This window comes from Triticum dicoccoides, chromosome 7B, assembly GCF_002162155.2.
Source record: "Triticum dicoccoides isolate Atlit2015 ecotype Zavitan chromosome 7B, WEW_v2.0, whole genome shotgun sequence".
Taxonomy (NCBI): domain Eukaryota; kingdom Viridiplantae; phylum Streptophyta; class Magnoliopsida; order Poales; family Poaceae; genus Triticum; species Triticum dicoccoides.
The window spans coordinates 136,965,675-136,983,579 of record NC_041393.1 but is presented as its reverse complement, the minus strand read 5'-3'; the positions used below and the strand labels follow the sequence as shown (position 1 = coordinate 136,983,579).

Genomic DNA, 17,905 nt, shown 5'->3' with positions numbered 1-17,905 from the left:
GCGCTACTAGTAATTAGCAGTAGTGATTGGCATGGAAAGTGCTACTACTAAGTAGATATAGCAGTAGCAAGTGCCAATCGGTGCTACTGCTAAGCTTTAGTTGTAGTGCCTTATCAGTAGCGCGCTTACCCGTGCAACTAATAGGCCAAAAACCAGCGCTACTGCTAGGCTTTTCCCTACTAGTGACGAGAGGAGGAGAGTGTGTCCATGTACCCTCGTAGACCGAAAGCGGAAGCATTTAGTTAATGCGGTTGATGTAGTCGAACGTCTTCACGATCCAACCGATCCAAGTACCGAACGTACGACACCTCCGTGTTCAGCACACGTTCAACTCGATGACCTCCCTCGAACTCATGATCCAGTAGAGGGTCGAGGGAGAGTTCCGTCAGCACGACGGCGTGGTGATGGTGTTGATGATGTGATCCACGCAGGGCTTCGCCTAAGCACTACGACGCTATGACCGGAGGAGTAAACTATGGAGGGGGCAACACACACGGCAAAGAGAACAGTTGTTGTGTCTTTGGGGTGCCCCCTGCCCCCGTATATAAAGAAGGAGGTGAGGAGGCGGCCGGCCTAGGGGCGCGCCAAGTGTGGGGAGTCCCACTGGGACTCCCTAGTCCTAGTAGGACCCCCCTTCCTTTCTGGAGAGGGGAGAAGGGGAAAGGTAGAGAGGGAGAAGGAAAGAGGGGGGCCGCGCTCCCACCCCTTGTCCAATTCAGACTGGGCTTGGGGTGCGCGCGGCACCTCCTTGTCGCTGCCTCCTCATCTCCAGTAAGGCCCATGTAGGCCCATTAACTCCCCGGGGGGGTTCCGGTAACCTCCCGGTACTCCGGAAAATGTACGAACCTCTCCGAAACTATTCCAATGTACGAACATAACCTTCTAATATATAAATCTTTACCTCTCGACCATTTCGAGAATCCTCGTCATGTTCGTGATCTCATTCGGGACTCCGGACAAACTTCGGTCATCAAAAACACATAACTCATAATACAAATCGTCATCGAACGTTAAGTGTGCGGACCCTACGGGTTCGAGAACTATGTAGACATGATTGAGACACATCTCTGATCAATAAGCAATAGCGGAACCTGGATGCTCATATTGGCTCCTACATATTCTACAAAGATCTTTATCGGTCAAACCGCACAACAACATACGTTGTTCCCTTTGTCATCGGTATGTTACTTACCCGAGATTCGATCATCGGTATCATCATACCTAGTTCAATCTCATTACTGGCAAGTCTCTTTACTCGTTCCGTAATGCTTCATCCCGCAACTAACTCATTAGTCACATTGCTTGCAAGGCTTGTAGTGATGAGCATTACCGAGAGGGCCCAGAGATACCTCTCTGATACATGGAGTGACAAATCCTAATCTCGATCTATGCCAACCCAACAAACACCTTCGGAGACACCTGTAGAGCATATTTATAATCAGCCAGTTATGTTGTGACGTTTGATAGCACACAAGGTGTTCGTCCGGTACTCGGGAGTTGCATAATCTCATAGTCAGAGGAACATGTATAAGTCATGAAGAAAGCAGTAGCAATAAAACTTATCGATCATTATGATAAGCTAACGGATGGGTCTTGTCCATCACATCATTCACTAATGATGTGATCCCGTTCATCAAATGACAACACATGTCTATGGTCAGGAAACATAACCATCTTTGATTAACGAGCTAGTCAAGTAGAGGCATACTAGGGACACTTTGTTTTGTCTATGTATCCACACATGTACTACGTTTCCGGTTAATACAATTCTAGCATGAATAATAAACATTTATCATGATATAAGGAAATATAAATAACAACTTTATTATTTCCTCTAGGGCATATTTTCTTCAATTGGCCCTCTACTATTCGGGCCCCTTCTAGGACCTATGCAAAGTATCTCTCTGACTTCCGATGATCTTTGCCCTCCGGCGGCCCTGCTGTCGCCACTTCGGTGGCCTTCATCTTCGCCCAATGCATCTTCACACGGGCGAAGGCCATCTGGGCACATTCTATGGAGGCAGACCGCTTTATGGCGTCAATCCAAGGACGCGCGTTGAGAAGCCACTTCACGAGGCCGAAGTAGCTGCTGGGCATGGGCTCGGCTGGCCAATGCTGGACTATCAGATCCTTCATGGCCAAGCCGGCCACCCTGTGCATCTCGGTCAGCTGCTTCAGCTAGTCGTTGAGTGGAATCGGATGCTCTGGCTAAAAATACTGCGACCAGAACAGCTTCTCGGTCAAACTCCCCTCCTCGGCTTGGAGGAACTGCGCGGCATCAACAACACTCGGAAGATCCGTAAACGCGCCTGGAGAACTCCAAACTCGGGTCAGCAAGATATATCTCCTACTTCCAAATTTACTCTACAGAAGAAAGGCCTTACCAGCCGCTATCTGCCTCGCTTGCTGGATCTCCTGGCGAGCGATCTGGGACTCAACCCGAGCCTTCGTGATATCCTGGAGAACCTTGGCGAGTTCAGATGCTTGGGCCGAAGTCTTCTGCTTCAAGGACTCGCACTTATTAATGGCGTCCTTGAGCTCTTGCTCAACTTCGCCCACCGAGCCTCATGTTTGTGGCGGGCAGTTTGCTCCACCTCCAGTTCTTTCGCCGCTTTGTCAGCGGCTGCCCTGTTCGCCTCCACCTCCTTCTTGGCCTAGGCGAGTGCGCTCTTGAGGGATTCGACCTCAGCCGTGCCAACTTTGATTATAATCACCAAATCAAATAGGATCAACGACTCAATACATATATCACTTCTGATATATAAGTTCCGCATACCTTGCGTTTCATCAAACCACTTGTTGACGCGGTTGAGCTCCTCATCGGCCAACTGAAGCTTCCGATTGAGCTCGGAGACCTCTGCGGCATGGGCAGTAGCCGCCAACATGGACGCCTATCACATACATTTGCGCAGTATATTAGTGTCCGAATTATATTGAGATCCTCTGTCCGGACTGTTTAATTCTGGACAAAGTCTCAGGGGCTACTGTTTATGTACAGGTTTATCCTTTGCATATGATAAAGCTGCTTGGAATATTATATCACATACCTCAAAGCCCGTCAGTAGGCTGTTGAAGGCTTCGTTCAGTCTGCTTTTCGCAGACTGAACCTTTTCAATAACCGCACCCATCAGGGTGAGGTGCTCCTCCATGATGGAAGCGCGTTGCAGCGCCTCCTCCAGAGTATGAGCAGCCTCCAGATTAACGGGGGCCGCTGCGGGAGCTGTTTCTCCTCCCTCCTCTGTTGAAGGGGGATACACATCCCTTTACGGAGCCTTATTGGTCTCCAGAATGGTGTGCGGTGGGGCCCCGGACTATTGGGGCTCCCCGTTGTTGGTAGTCATGGGGGTCGCCTCCCCCAGGTCTTCGGCGACCGAGGTGTTAACCTCAGGCGTCTTCTCGACGCCCTCTTCCGCCCCTCCACAGCCAGGAGGAGTCCTTTGGGACGACACCTTGGTGTCCTCCATGGCAGTAGGCGAGGGGGCCCGCGACGAGGCGCCGGAGAGTTCCCTGACGAAGATGAGGTGTTTGGAATATCGCGAGGGGGATTGAAAAGCAAACAATAATATAGCTTATATGACAAAGGTAGGTAAGCGGAAACTGAAGAGTGAAATCTCGGATACTTACGAATCAGCCAAGGGCTTCGCCCTAGGGGCTTTCTTGGGCATGTGTTCGAACTCCGAGTCCGAACTGACCGAGATGGTAATTTCCCCCTCTTCGCCGTCGCCCCCTCCCGGTTCTCGGAGGTCGTCCTCTTCTTCCTCCTCCACTAGCGAGGGGAGTCTCTTTCCACCTCCTCCTCCTCCTCTTCGTCCTCGTCTTCCTCATGAGAGGAGACGATCTCCGTCTCTCCGGACACGGCGTCCGAAGGGCATCCGCGGTGGGGGCCGCCCTTAGGCTCCTTACCCTTGGGCTCCTTACCCTTCTTCTTGCCCTTCATCTCCGGCGCCTGGTAGGGCGCCGGGACTAGCATCTCTGTTAGCTGGGGAGTGGCTATGTCTTCGGGCAGCGGAGCCGTACTGTTGATCCGCTTCGCCTTTGCTATCCAGCCTTGTGAAGAAGTGAGCTGATAAGATTCCTATTGATTAAAAATATTGACCGGACACGTTTTCGGAAAGGTTAATACTTACCGGAGTGGCCGGATTGTCGATGTCAAGCCCGACATCTTCGGTCTCCATGGGCCAGCTCTTCTGAGCCTTGAAGAGCAGCTTCCATATCCCTTCGTGTGTGGTGCCGAAGAAGCGCTTCAAGGTCCACGGCTCCTCCGGATTGAACTCCCACATATGGGAGGCCCGACGTTGGCAGGGGAGGATGCGGCGGAAGAGCATGATCTGCACCACATTGGTGAGACCGACGTTTTTGCCCAGCACGTTGGTGATGCGCTTCTGCAGCATCTGCACCTCCGTTTGGGACCCCCAGTCGAGGCCCTTAGCGGTCCACGAAGTGAGCCTCGTGGCTGGTCTGGATCTGAACTCCGGAATTGCTACCCAGTTGGCGCGGCGCGGCTCGGTGATGTAGAACCACTCCTGCTGCCAGACCTTGCCGGTCTCAATGAAGGCCCCTTTGGGCCATGTGGCATTGGGCAGTTTGCTTATCATGGCCCCGCCACAGTCCGCATGTTGTCCATCGACCACCTTCGGCTTCACGTTGAAGATTTTGAGCCATAGGCCGAAGTGCGGTGGGATGCGGAGTAGAGCCTCACACACGACGATAAACGTCGATATGTGGAGGAAAGAATTCGGGGCTAGATCATGGAAATCTAGCCCATAGTAGAACATGAGGCCACGGACGAATGGTGGATTAGAAACCCTAGCCCTCTAAGGAAATGGGGGAGGACGACAACCCTTTTGCCGGGCGCCGGAGTGGGGATGATTTGGCCCTCGTTGGGAAGCCTGTGCGCAATGTCTGCAACCAGGTACCCCGTGCTCCGGAGATTCTTCACATCCTTCTCCGTGACGGAGAAGGCCTCCCACTTGCCCTTGGAGCCTGACCCTGACATGGCTGGGGAAGGTGGTGGCGGTGAGGAAGATGAGAACTTTTTTCGGGCGCTAGAGTTTGAGAGGTTGGGAGGCAGAGGCTGGAAGAAGGCATGGGTAAGAAAGGAGGAATCTTTTGCCCTCTTATAGGCAGTAGAAATGCCAACCGTCCCCCCACTTATGCCTTAAAACTCGCCCATTCCCGATGAGAGCGTGCGCCATAGTCGGTTGGGTTACCCAAATCCCATTGATGAGAATCCCGTAATAAGTGGGTACGATCTCTGTTTTGACAAGACGGGCCAAGGGGGCTCGACCTTGAAACACGAAACGAGGAGTGTGAAAACCGTCCAAAATACTGAAGAGCCAAGTCCGACGCTTCACCGGAAAAAGTTGCCAGTAAAGGCACTATTCCTGTTTTTTATATATTCTGCCTTCTTGGCTAAGGGTTGTGTTAATTGTACAGAGCCGAATATAGCTCTTTTATAAAGGAAAAGCCGATGTATGGCGTTCAAGGAGAGGAACCCACCTCGCAATGCCGAAGACAATCCGCGTGCCGAACACGTCGTCATTGAAGACTGGTTCAGGGGCTACTAAGGGAGTCCTGGACTAAGGGGTCCTCGGGCATCCGGTCTATTCAATATGGGTCAGACTGATGGGCCGTCAAGATAAAGTAAGGAGGCCACCTCCCGTGTCCGGTTAGGACTCCTGTATGCGTGAACGGCAAGATTAAGTGTCCGGATATATTGTTTCCTTTCTTGTAAACCGACTCTATACAACCCTAGGCCCCTCTGGTGTCTATATAAACCGGAGAGCTTAGACCGGAGAAAGGATGATAACATTCATAGGCTAGACAATCTAGGGTTTAGCCATTACGATCTCGAGGTAGATCAACTCTTGTAACCCCTATACTCATCGAATACAATCCAACAGGATGTAGGGTTTTACCTCCTTTAAGAGGGTGCGAACCTAGGTAAACATTGTATCTCTTTGTCCATTGTTGCCATTGATCCTCAGACATACAGCTTGGGCCCCCCTACTCGAGATCTGCCGGTTTTGATACCGACAGCACAACCAAACACTGTGGTGCAACGGTGGTTATTAACTCTGACAAAGGGGATGAACGGCATACCATATCTATTCATCTTATATGTGCTCCGTAGTCGTGATAGTCCCTCCGCGAATGTGCATCGTACCAGAACATACTCTTTAGTCGCCCTTCCTTATCAAGCACATACTAAAAAAATCTCAGGGTCCTTCTCCTTTCTGCTCCTCATAATGCCAACTGCCGTCTCAGCATCACCCTTTGCAATGAACTTCATTTCCTCTCTGCAACACAGATTGTAAATGTCCCGCCTGATAAGCGCGCACTTATCATATGAACCATATCTGCTGATGAAGTTGTCCATTATTATATGCTTTCTTATCCCAGACGCTTCCATCACCAATATCTCTGCCCTCGTGCCATCTCGAATCTGTCTGTGTGACCATCAAAAGCAAACCTCGCCAGGAGAGCCATCGCATGGTTGTGATCATCCACGAATGACGCGACGAACCAAATGCCACATTCTCTGTCCAGCTTCAGCACCATATGTGCACCGCAATCGCAACGAGTCTCTGGTCTAAGCTTGCGCTTGCGGCCCTCCATGGTTATGAATTTACTCTGCCTTCTCCCTGCCCTGGAGCAAAGAAACCGCTGGTACCGTATAATTCCTGAAGCACATCATTTCACCTTCTATTTCCTGATGCTAAACACATGGTCTTTGACGTGCTTGTTGTAGAATATGTATGCAACCCGTTGCGAGCGAAATGTCATAGCCATGACCTTCCAATGTGTCTCCAGCATTTTCTGCTGCCTTTGAGCCTCCTCAATGTCCATCTCTGGCTCATCATGATCACCGCTAGGACCGTCTGAATTCTCCTACAAAATTACATATGAAACTATGTTAATTACTATCATTTATTTCATATAACTGCGCGATGTACAACATGTATGACCGAACCTGGCTCAAGTTATTTGCGAATCATTCATGAAAACTATTTTGCACATTGTCAACATCCACATCTTCCTGCAAATTTGTAAACATAGACAAATAGTTAGCCTTGCCATACTTTGCAAATTCAAAAATGAAATCAAAATATACGTCACTTACGTTTTCACTATTCGCATCATGTTCATTATTATCAAAATCCTCCAGAGGTAAGATATCATATGACAAGCACGAATCTTTGTCGCTGCTGTCATCATCTTCGCTAAAACTATCATTATCAGCCTGAGTCACCTTATCAGTATCATTCTCATCCCCCGTGAATGCGGTTTGTTCGTCCATGTCAACACACCTAACTCGCAAAACTGCACAACATTGATAATTTATCGTGTGTTAAATTCGTACAGCGGATCATGCCCAAGTGCAACACTAATATGATTTCAAATATATTTTTACAATAAAAATCACTTCCATCCATCATGCTACGTTTAGATGCCAAACCTTGGGCCGCGGTGTAGACGTCGCCGGCGTAGGATGACTAGCCTTCAGGTAGGGGTCTCCGGGTTGATTGTAGCCAGCGGCGACGTGGAAGACGAGGAAGCCGTGTGATTTTTGACCGGGTCGGCGGCAGGGGACGACAGCGGTCAGTCGGGCCGTTCACGTCTGCGGCGTCGGACAAGGACGGTGAGATGCGGCGTCGGACAGGCCTGGGACGGCATTTCAACAAACCGATGGCGTTCTTCCACACCTCCACCTCCGGCCACCGGTGGCGATCGGCCAGTTGGGAAAATGGAACGGGAGGAGCGTGATCGCCGGGCGGGTGCGAAGATTGTGCAACTTCCTGTTTTTTCATGTACGCGGGCGGCAGGGGCAGATCATGTTTCCTTTTGCATGCGCGCGGGTACGTACGGCGGCCGGTAGTGCACAATATGAGGTGGGTATACGTTTCGTTCCTATGATCATTCTACCCTTTTACGTTTTGTTTGGGGGGAGGTCCACCGAAGCACTTCTCTTATAGATGATTTTGCAGGCAACGGAGGTGCAATTAAAAGGTATATACATGTAGATTTGCAGTACAATTTGTTATCCGACTCGTGTATGCGCGCACGAAGTCCTGTGTACTTATCCTACCCGGCCAAAAAGTATAAACAAATTTCATCACCTTACCTAGCCGGGGACTCGTGGCTACAAATACTACTGCTGGCTGATATAGGAAACCTTGGATCATCAATCAAATCAACCAAACCCGGTCCGGAGGAGTTGCCGGGAGATCAACCAAAGATTGTGAATATGGGCTTGGCCGCCGAGGAGGCAGCCGTCTCCACCAATGTTTACTGGCTGGACCTTGTGAGGTTCGTATAAGATTGTGGAAGCGTTCCTACTCCCTCGTAAGGGAGCCGCAGGTATATATTGATCGAGGCAGGAATCGCCCCTGCCGTGGTGTACAAGTTGAACGAACAGATCGCAGGGATACAGTTCGTGTTACATAAGGAATAGGAGAAGGAGTTGTATACGGGAAGGAGAAAGAGATAGACTACTTTGAGATTACAATGAGAAAATATCTATTGTCTAACACCCTCCTTTAATCTCAACTATCCTAAATTAAGATTATTCTTGAATGCTTCAAATGGCTTGACTGGTAATGATTTGGTAAACCCATCTGCTACTTGATCTTTGGAGGAAATGAATCGTATCTCCAACTTCTTCTCTGCAACCCTTTCTCGTACAAAGTGAAAATCAATTTCAATATGCTTTATTCTGCCATGAAAAACAGGGTTAGCAGATAAGTAGGTAGCACCCAAGTTATCACACCATAGACATAAGATGCGTTGTTGCTTTACTCCCAATTCCTTAAGTAAAGACTCCAACCAGATAACTTCAGCAGTAGCATTTGCCAATGACTTATACTCAGCTTCTGTGCTTGATCTTGACACTGTTGCTTGCTTTCTGGCACTCCAAGAAATAAGATTAGAGCCAAAGAAAACTGCAAAACCTCCAGTTGATTTTCTGTCATCACTGCAGCCTGCCCAATCAGCATCAGAAAAAGCACTAACAAGCGTGGAATTAGAGCGTCTGAATTGAAGTCCCAAGCTTGCAGTATGTTTGATATACCGTACAATCTTTTTTACAGCTGTCCAATGACTAGAGGTAGGAGCATGCAAATATTGACAGACTTTGTTGACAGCAAATGAAATGTCTGGCCGTGTCAAGGTTAAATACTGTAATGCTCCAACAACACTTCTATACCTTGTACTTTCTTCTTCCTTAAGTATCTCACCTTCATATGCTGAAAGTTGTTCTGAAGCCGACAATGGTGTGTGTGAAGGTTTGCAATCCTTCATCCCAATACGTGTTAGAAGTTCAGTGACATATTTTTCCTGTTTTAACTCTATGCCATCTTGAATCTTCTTAACTTCAATCCGTAGGAAGAAATGCAAGTCACCAAGGTCCTTCAAGGCAAATTCTGAGCTTAAATCATGTAGAAGGGCATTAGTGGCATTCTGTGAGGAACTTGCAACTATGATATCATCCACATAAATAAGCACAAAAATGATAGTGTTTGCCTTGTTATAAATAAAGAGAGAAGTGTCAGCTTTTGATGCAGTGAAACCAAGATATTTCAACCTTGAGCTCAACCTAGAGTACCATGCTCGAGGTGCTTGTTTCAAACCATAAAGAGCCTTGTCAAGTTTGCACACATGATGTGGTTTTAGCTTGTTTTCATACCCTGGTGGCTGCCTCATATAAACCTCCTCTTCCAGAACACCATGTAAGAACGCGTTCTGTACATCTAGCTGTCTTAGATTCCATCCCCTTGATACAGCAATAGCTAGGACAAGTCGTATAGTCGCAGCTTTAACAACAGGACTAAAAGTGTCCACATAATCGATGCCATAGCGTTGTTTGAAACCTTTTGCAACTAGACGTGCCTTGTATCTATCAATAGAGCCATCTGCCTTCTTCTTGATTCTATATACCCATTTGCAATCAATAATATTTTTACCTCTCGGATTTGGCACTAGATGGCATGTCTTGTTCTTCATTAGTGCAATATATTCTTCATCCATCGCCTTTTTCCATTTTAAATATCCAAGTGCATCACCCAAGTTTGTTGGTTCTCCTGAAATACATAACATTCCATACCGTATAGTTCCGTCAGTTCTTATTTTTGGATTTTTAATACCTTTTTGTAGCCTGGTCATGACCCTTGAGGTAGTGGTAGCATTCGGTTGCACAGGAGATTGCATGATCTGACCGGCTGCAGAAGATCCTTGAGATCCGTCCAAAACCATGTTCTGAGCTGATGCAGCAGATCCGAATGTAGCAGATCCTGTAGTCACCTGTGTGTCTGCTCCAGAACCGGGACTACCATGGGCCGCAGAGACAACCGCCGCAGGGGATCCCGCGCCCTCCCTGGTTGGCTGCATCTGGGTGGACCGCGCGGCCCCGCGTGATGACGCGGCAGTAGCGGACCGGCTCGCGAGGCCCTGAGCGTTGCCCGCTGCCGAACTGGAACCGGCGCTGGCGCTGTCAGGCGCGTGATCCAAAGCGGATCTTTGCGCGTGATCCAAGGCTGACTGACGCGCAAGTGTGGCAGGAGCAGCCAGATCATCCTCGTGCTCCACGCCTGCTGCTCCTTCTTCATGCACATGAAATAATGCTTCATTTTGTGCTTGATTTTCATGATTTTGATCATTTTGACCTCCGTTTTCTTCAGGCACCTGCACACGTATATCAACAAGAGAAGAACTAACAGGAGTATTAACACATTGGTTAGCACAATTGTTATCGCCCCCTTGATCAAAATTCGGAAGAAGAAGAATTTCTTTATGAAGAAGGGCGCCGGCATTTGGATGGAGAGACTTGAAAGGAAAAACTGACTCGTCAAAAACAACATCTCTGGATATATAGACCCTTCCAGTGGAAACATCAAGGCATTTAACCCCTTTGTGCATAGGACTATAGCCTAAGAAGACACACTGCTTGGAACGAAAAGCAAGTTTACGTGTGTTGTAAGGTCTAAGATTTGGCCAACATGCACAACCAAAGATGCGAAGAGATGTGTAATCTGGATTGACACCGAAGAGACGTGTGATGGGATTCTCAAATTTTATTACTTTGCTAGGACGAATATTTATAAGATATGTGGCAGTAAGAAATGCTTCATCCCAGAATTTTAGAGGCATAGATGCATGAGCTAGCAATGCTAGTCCCACTTCAACAACATGACGATGTTTTCGTTCAGTAGACCCGTTTTGTTGGTGAGCATGAGGACAGGAGACATGATGTGAAATTCCAATCTTTTGGAAGAATGAATTGAGTTTCTCATACTCACCACCCCAGTCTGTTTGCATGGCAAGAATTTTAGAGTTTAGTTGGCGTTCAACAAGATTCTGAAAATTGCTAAAGACTTGCAACACATCAGATCGTTTCTTTAGCAAATAAATCCAAGTAAACTTGCTATAATCATCAATGAAGCTCACATAGTATGAAAATCTACCAACTGAAGTGGGGGCTGGCCCCCACACATCTGAAAAGATAAGTTGCAAAGGAGCAGTAGATACACTGGTAGAGATGGGATATGGCAGTTGATGACTTTTAGCTTGTTGACACGCATCACAAACTGACTCAACACTAGACTCATAAGGGAGTTTATTTCTACTAAGAACATGCTGAACTATAACTGAAGATGGATGACCCAAGCGTCGATGCCACTTTGCCGAAGATGGTTTGGTGACACTCCAGACTTGTTTATTTGACCATGATGAAGATGATGACACAAGTGGATAGAGACCTCCTTCACACTTTCCTCTAAAGATGACTCTCCTCGTTGCCAAGTCCTTAATCACAAAAGAATAGGGATAAAAGATGATGAGAACATTATTGTCAAGAGTGAATCTATGAACAGACATAAGATTTTTCGATGCATGAGGAACATGTAGAACATCTTTTAGATGCAAATTTCTAATGGGGTTTTTAACAATTGAGTTTCCAATATGAGTAATATCCATACCAGTTCCACTTGCCGTGTGCACTTGGTCACCTCCGTGGTACCTTTCTCGCATCGTTAGCTTGTCGAGTTCCTCCGTGATGTGCTCAGTGGCACCAGAATCTACATACCAGTTTGTATCAATCCCGTAGGAGTTGGTGACGAGGTTGGCCTTCTTTTTTTTTCATGATCCTCCTCATAGCGATGCCAAGAGGCCCTTGCGCCCCCGGCATGATACTTGTAACATATTTGGCACTCGGGATAGTCTCCCTCATGCTGTTGTTGCTGCTGTTGTGGTGGTTGTCGCTGACGTTGTTGATAGCCGCCACCACCATTGCCGCGAGCAGGAGAGGAAGAGGGGCGATCGCCACGACCACGCCCCCTGTTCCCTCGCCCACGACCTCCTCTGTTGTTGCGACCTTGCCCACGCCCTCTGTAGACAGCGTTGGCAGAAGAGCGAAAGCCGGTTGGCCCATCGCCTAGCATCTCCATCCTTTGATCAAACGAAGAGATCTGCGAGAATAGTTCATCAACAGTAATGGAATTCTTGATGGCACCGATTGCAGCAACAACGGGATCATAGTCCCTATCAAGGCCGGCGAGGATGTAGTCCACCATCTCCGGATCGGTCACCGGACGGCCAGCCACGGCCAGCTCGTCTCCAAGGCTCTTCATCTTGGCGATGAAGCTATTGCTGGACATGTTGCCCTTCTTTGTGTTGGAGATGGCGATTCTCAGATTGGTAATCCGAGATTGGGACTGCGATGCGAACAATGTTGTGAGAGCAGTCCAGAGATCAAAGGTGCTTTCCTTACCAATGACCTGCGCGAGGATCTCCTGAGACAGAGAGTTCAGCAGGTAGCTCAGAACCTGCTGATCTTTTGACAGCCATGGACCGTACAGAGGATTCGGTCCAGCCGCCATCGACTTGTCCGCCCGCGCAATTTCCACCGTCTTCGGTGGGGCAGCATCACTGCCGTCCAGCAGTCCAGTCACCTGCGCTCCTCGCAGGGCTGGCATGACTTGCGCCTTCCAGAGGAGGTAGTTCCCCCTCGTGAGCTTCTCCGTTGGTGGTGCGCCCAGGTTGAGCGATGGAGCAGTTGAGGAAGAAGCCATGGCGATTTCTGCTGAACCTGTTTCTGTTTTCTGTATCGCTAGATGATGGGAAAGAGGACGGCTCTGTATACCATATAAGATTGTAGAAGCGTTCCTACTCCCTCGTAAGGGAGCCGCAGGTATATATTGATCGAGGCAGGAATCGCCCCTGCCGTGGCGTACAAGTTGAACGAACAGATCACAGGGATACAGTTCGTGTTACAGAAGGAATAGGAGAAGGAGTTGTATACGGGAAGGAGAAAGAGATAGACTACTTTGAGATTACAATGAGAAAATATCTATTGTCTAACAGTTCGAGCCAGAGCTCGGAGGGTTTGTGGACCGCGGTCTGGTCACCCCGCCCAACGGTATGTACAACCCCGATAACCGCTCTGTCCCCGCCAGCGCCTTCATGATTTTCTCCTTCGACGGCGCCGTCACGACCGGGAACGCCGGCGGCATCACTCTCCTCGACAGGAGTTACCTCGGCCCCGGTCAGATCGTTGGGTCGGCGTCAAACCTCGCGGCCAGATCGGCGTCGTCACCGCGGTCACCATTGTGCTCGACGTGCTCGAGCTCGGCGATCCAACGACGGCCATCCGAGGCGTGTCTCCGTCTGACCTGCGGCGTGTCAGGGGGCTCAGCCTTGGCGACTACGTGGTGTCCGGGCTGTGGCTCGGCCGGGTCGTTGAGGTGTCCCTCGATGTCGACGTGTTGTTCGATGACGGCGCCGTCTGCAGGATCACCGACGCGGAGTCGAAGAAGCTACGGTCGGCGGAGAAGCACGCCGGTTACCGCCCTCAGACGAACACCCGGTTCTACCTGGGACAGCGCGTCACCGGCGACCCGTGTGCCATCTTCAAGGCCTCCCGGTGGCTTTACGGCCACTGGAAACCCAGCCGTGAGCTGGGCACCATATGCAAAGTGGAGATGGCTGGCGTTCTTGTCTACTGGCTCGCGTCGGCGCTCTGCGGCACCGACCAGCAACTCATCCAGGAGTCCGCTCCTCCGGCCTACCAGAGTCCTCGGAATCTGACACTCTTCTGCCCGGCGTCCGATTGCGCGTGGGGCGTGGCCGACCGCTGCTTCCTTCGGGAACCACCAATTTCTAGGCAAGCCGAAAGCTACGCGTGTTCACCCGATGATAGCTACAGTTCGGACGAAGAACTGGACGAGTTGTGGCCGACTACACCGGCGTCTGATGATTGCCATGCGCCATCATCCACTCATACAATCCAAAGCAAGAAGCGGAATCAGCTGAGGAAATTTTTGTTCGTGCGGCACAGGCGGACGCGCCGAGAAGCTTGGAGGAAGACGGAGTTGGAGCTGCCCATGAGCGTTTCCGCCACGCGCACAACCGTCGACGTGCTGTGGCAGGACGGCACGCTGCAGCATGGCACGCCATCGACGTCCGTCGTGCCCTTTGAGATCATGAACGAGCACGAGTTCTTCCCTGGCCAGTACGTTGTCGATAACCACAGTGCTACCACTACCAATGATGACACTGCCCAACGCTTGGGTGTCGTTAGAAGCCTGAATTGCAAGGACCAGACGGTGCATGTGTCTTGGTTCAAGGCGGCGTCGGGTGTCGAGGAGGCCAGAGAGGTCGAGTGTGACGATACGGTGAGTGCATATGATCTGGCAAGAGACTACGACCACCGTGCTTTCTACGGTGATGTCGTCGTCCGCCTTCTGTCTCCAGGACTAACTGGAAGTGGATGTGCAACTCTAGTGCAAAGCTCGGTGTCACAAGAACATAGCCGTGACGTCTGATCTTTCATGGGTTGGGTGTGTTGTTGGCCTTCCAAACGGTCAAGTCCACGTCAAGTGGGGTGAGGTAGCATGTCAATGGTATGTACGTAGACGGCCATGCAAATATTTTAGTACGGACCACTACTGGCAAGACATAACTGCTTCAATGTATATTTCGTTGGTTTTCAGGTGTTGCCACATGAGATCACAATCGTCAATGATGAGATCTACACAGAATTGCACGCTGAAATGGGCGACTGGTTTAGAGGACAATGGCGGCGATGATGCACCTGGAGAACTGGATGCTGTCAATGCTGTAACTATCAAACATACTCCCTCCGTCTCAGTTTACAAGTCCTGCGCGTATACCTAAGTTGCCATTTTTATTATCCTAATATAAACTATATAACACAAAAATTATACGGTTTCAAAATAGAACATCTGAATTTTATATTGATATATTTTTTGTAATATATGACTTGTATTAGGTTGGTCAAATTGACGACCTAAGGGTAAGCGCACGCCCTTTAAACGAGAGGGAGTATTTATAGTGCGCTCTCCTTGAATTTGCACTTATTATGTCTTAACTAATCGATGTTGCTCATAAATTTGATTTTAGGACAACTATCATCCTAACCCAGCAGAGGATGGCAACATGGAAGGACCTGATGATCTTTCAAATGAATTCGGGCGTGCTATGACTTGGTCGTGGGGCTTGGGTGCTGTCATCCGATTAGTCACCCGATTGGCAGCCGAAACGTTGGCTCAAGGCAAGAGGTATTTAACAAAGTGGTCGCTGCCATCAATATCAGAGTTATCTATGGCGGGTGAAAATGTCGAAGTGTCTATACCTGTCTCCAGTAGTGGTGAAAGCCTTGCAATGTTATCTAGCATTGCTGCGGTGACAAGCATCGATGCAACTGCCGGTAGTCACAACTCTTCGGATGAGGACGAGAAGGCCACAGATGCCACTGGTGATGGTGGCGACCCGTTTCACTTGTCGCGGTTTGATATAGTGCAGAGCCCATCAGATCACCATTACCTTGAAGCCATGAACCCGCAGGTACACTACTCACTACAAAACAAAGAGTATTTTCGAAGCGTGTTTCTATATATGATATAGAGGTGCATAGCTGAACCAGTGCAAAGATTTTTTACAGATTCATATATGTAGTTAACTAATGTTCTTTTGAAAATGACCTGTAGGACGGCGGCACCGAAAAGACGTGGGTTAAGACCGTGCAGAAGGAATGGAAAATACTAATGAATGACTTACCAGGTACATTACCATCCAAACCTAACTAGCGTTTCCTCCGGCCAAAATTAATTGACGCTCAAACAGATGTATCTGACACTGACATACATCTAGATACATCTGTTTGAGATGTATCTGACACTGAAATACATCTAGATACATTTGTTTGAGTATCATCTAATTTCATACAGAAAGAGTATTATTTATGGCTACACGTATGCGTGCATGGGACTGTACTAGTACCAATGAACTTTTGACGTACATATGCAGACACCATCTATGTGCGTGCATTTGAAGATCGCATGGACCTGCTCAGGGCGGTGATTGTCGGGCCAAGTGGGACCCCGTACAAGGACGGGCTATTCTTTTTTGACTTGCAACTGCCGCTGTCCTACCCGGCGGCACCACCGCAAGTTTACTACCACTCGTTTGGTCTCCGCCTCAACCCCAACCTATATGCCTCCGGCACCGTGTGCCTCAGCCTGCTCAACACTTTTGGTGGTGATGGCACCAAGGTCTGGTCCCCGGTGACGTCAACCCTCCTTCAAGTCCTTGTGTCCATCCAAGGTCTGGTCCTCAGCCATACTACAATGAGGCTGGCTACGAAGACCTAGTTGGCACGCCGGAGGGCCACCGCAATGCGCTGCCTTACAACGAGAAGGCATATTTGCTCACCCTACGGGCCATGCTCCACCTGTTACGTCGCCAGCCGCAGGGATTTGAGGAGTTCATCAAGGACCATTTCCGTCAGCGGGGAAGATTCGTGCTTAGGGCATGCGAGGCATACCTTCAAGGATGCATCGTCGGAACGCTCACTAGTGATGCCAGCCCCACCGAGGAGAATAATGAGCGGCCGTGCTCGCCAGGGTTAAGGCTTGCACTCACCAACATTGTGCCGAGCCTCAGGGAGGCAATTAGAGAAGTTGGGGCCGAGGTGTAATATGTTGTTGCACGATACTAGATCAGCTATATTATAAAACTGTTCAAACGTTGCAACTCCTCCATGCTCAGGCACAACATTCTCACCCTGAAACTGAAACCCTTGATCTTAGAGACGTTCTGGACGCTCATCTTCTACAATCATACTGTGCATGATCACACAAGCAATCATCACTTCCACAGTTTCTTCGTGCTCCAAGTCTTAGCAGGATACCGAACGATGCCCCCTTGAGATTGCAAAACACCAAAGGCACGCTCGAGACGTCCTTCCTAGCACTCTCTTGCTCTTGGAAAAATCTTTTCTTCTTCTCTCCGACAGGGTTGGGGATTGTCTTCACAATAGTGGTCCACTAAGGATAGATACCGTCATCCAGGTAGTATCCTTTGTCGTAGTTGTGGTCGTTGATGGTAAAGTTCACCGGTGGGATGTTGCCTTCGGCAAGCCTAGCAAACACCGGCGAGCGCCGAAGCACGTTGATATCATTATGTCATCCGGTCATGCCAAAGAAAGAGTGCCAGATCCCGAGATCTTGAGATGCCACGGCCGCAAGTATGATAGTGCAAGCCCTGACATGGGCTTTATACCGCCCTTGCCAAGCAGAAGGGCAGTTCTTCCACTCCCGGTGCATGCAGTCTATGCTGCCAAGCATCCCTGGGAAGCCTCTGCTGGCATCCATCGCCAACAAATGTGTTGTATCTTCAGGAGTCGACCCTCTCAACAAGTACTCAGGGCCAAACACATCAATATCAGTCCTGCGGAACTTGTATAGGGAGTCTAGGCATGTAGACTCGCTCATACAGACATACTCGTCAATGAGATCACCGGGCACTCCGTATGCAAGCATTCGGATGGCTGCAGTGCATTTCTGATAAGAGGAGAAGTCAATCTTTCCAACGGCATCCTCTTTGCACTCGA

General features: G+C 49.2%; 1 pseudogene; it reads left to right on the top strand.

Annotated features, from left to right (window-relative positions):
* Positions 1-8,248: 8,248 nt before the first annotated feature.
* LOC119338742 lies at positions 8,249-16,990 on the top strand (annotated as a pseudogene).
* Positions 16,991-17,905: the final 915 nt, after the last annotated feature.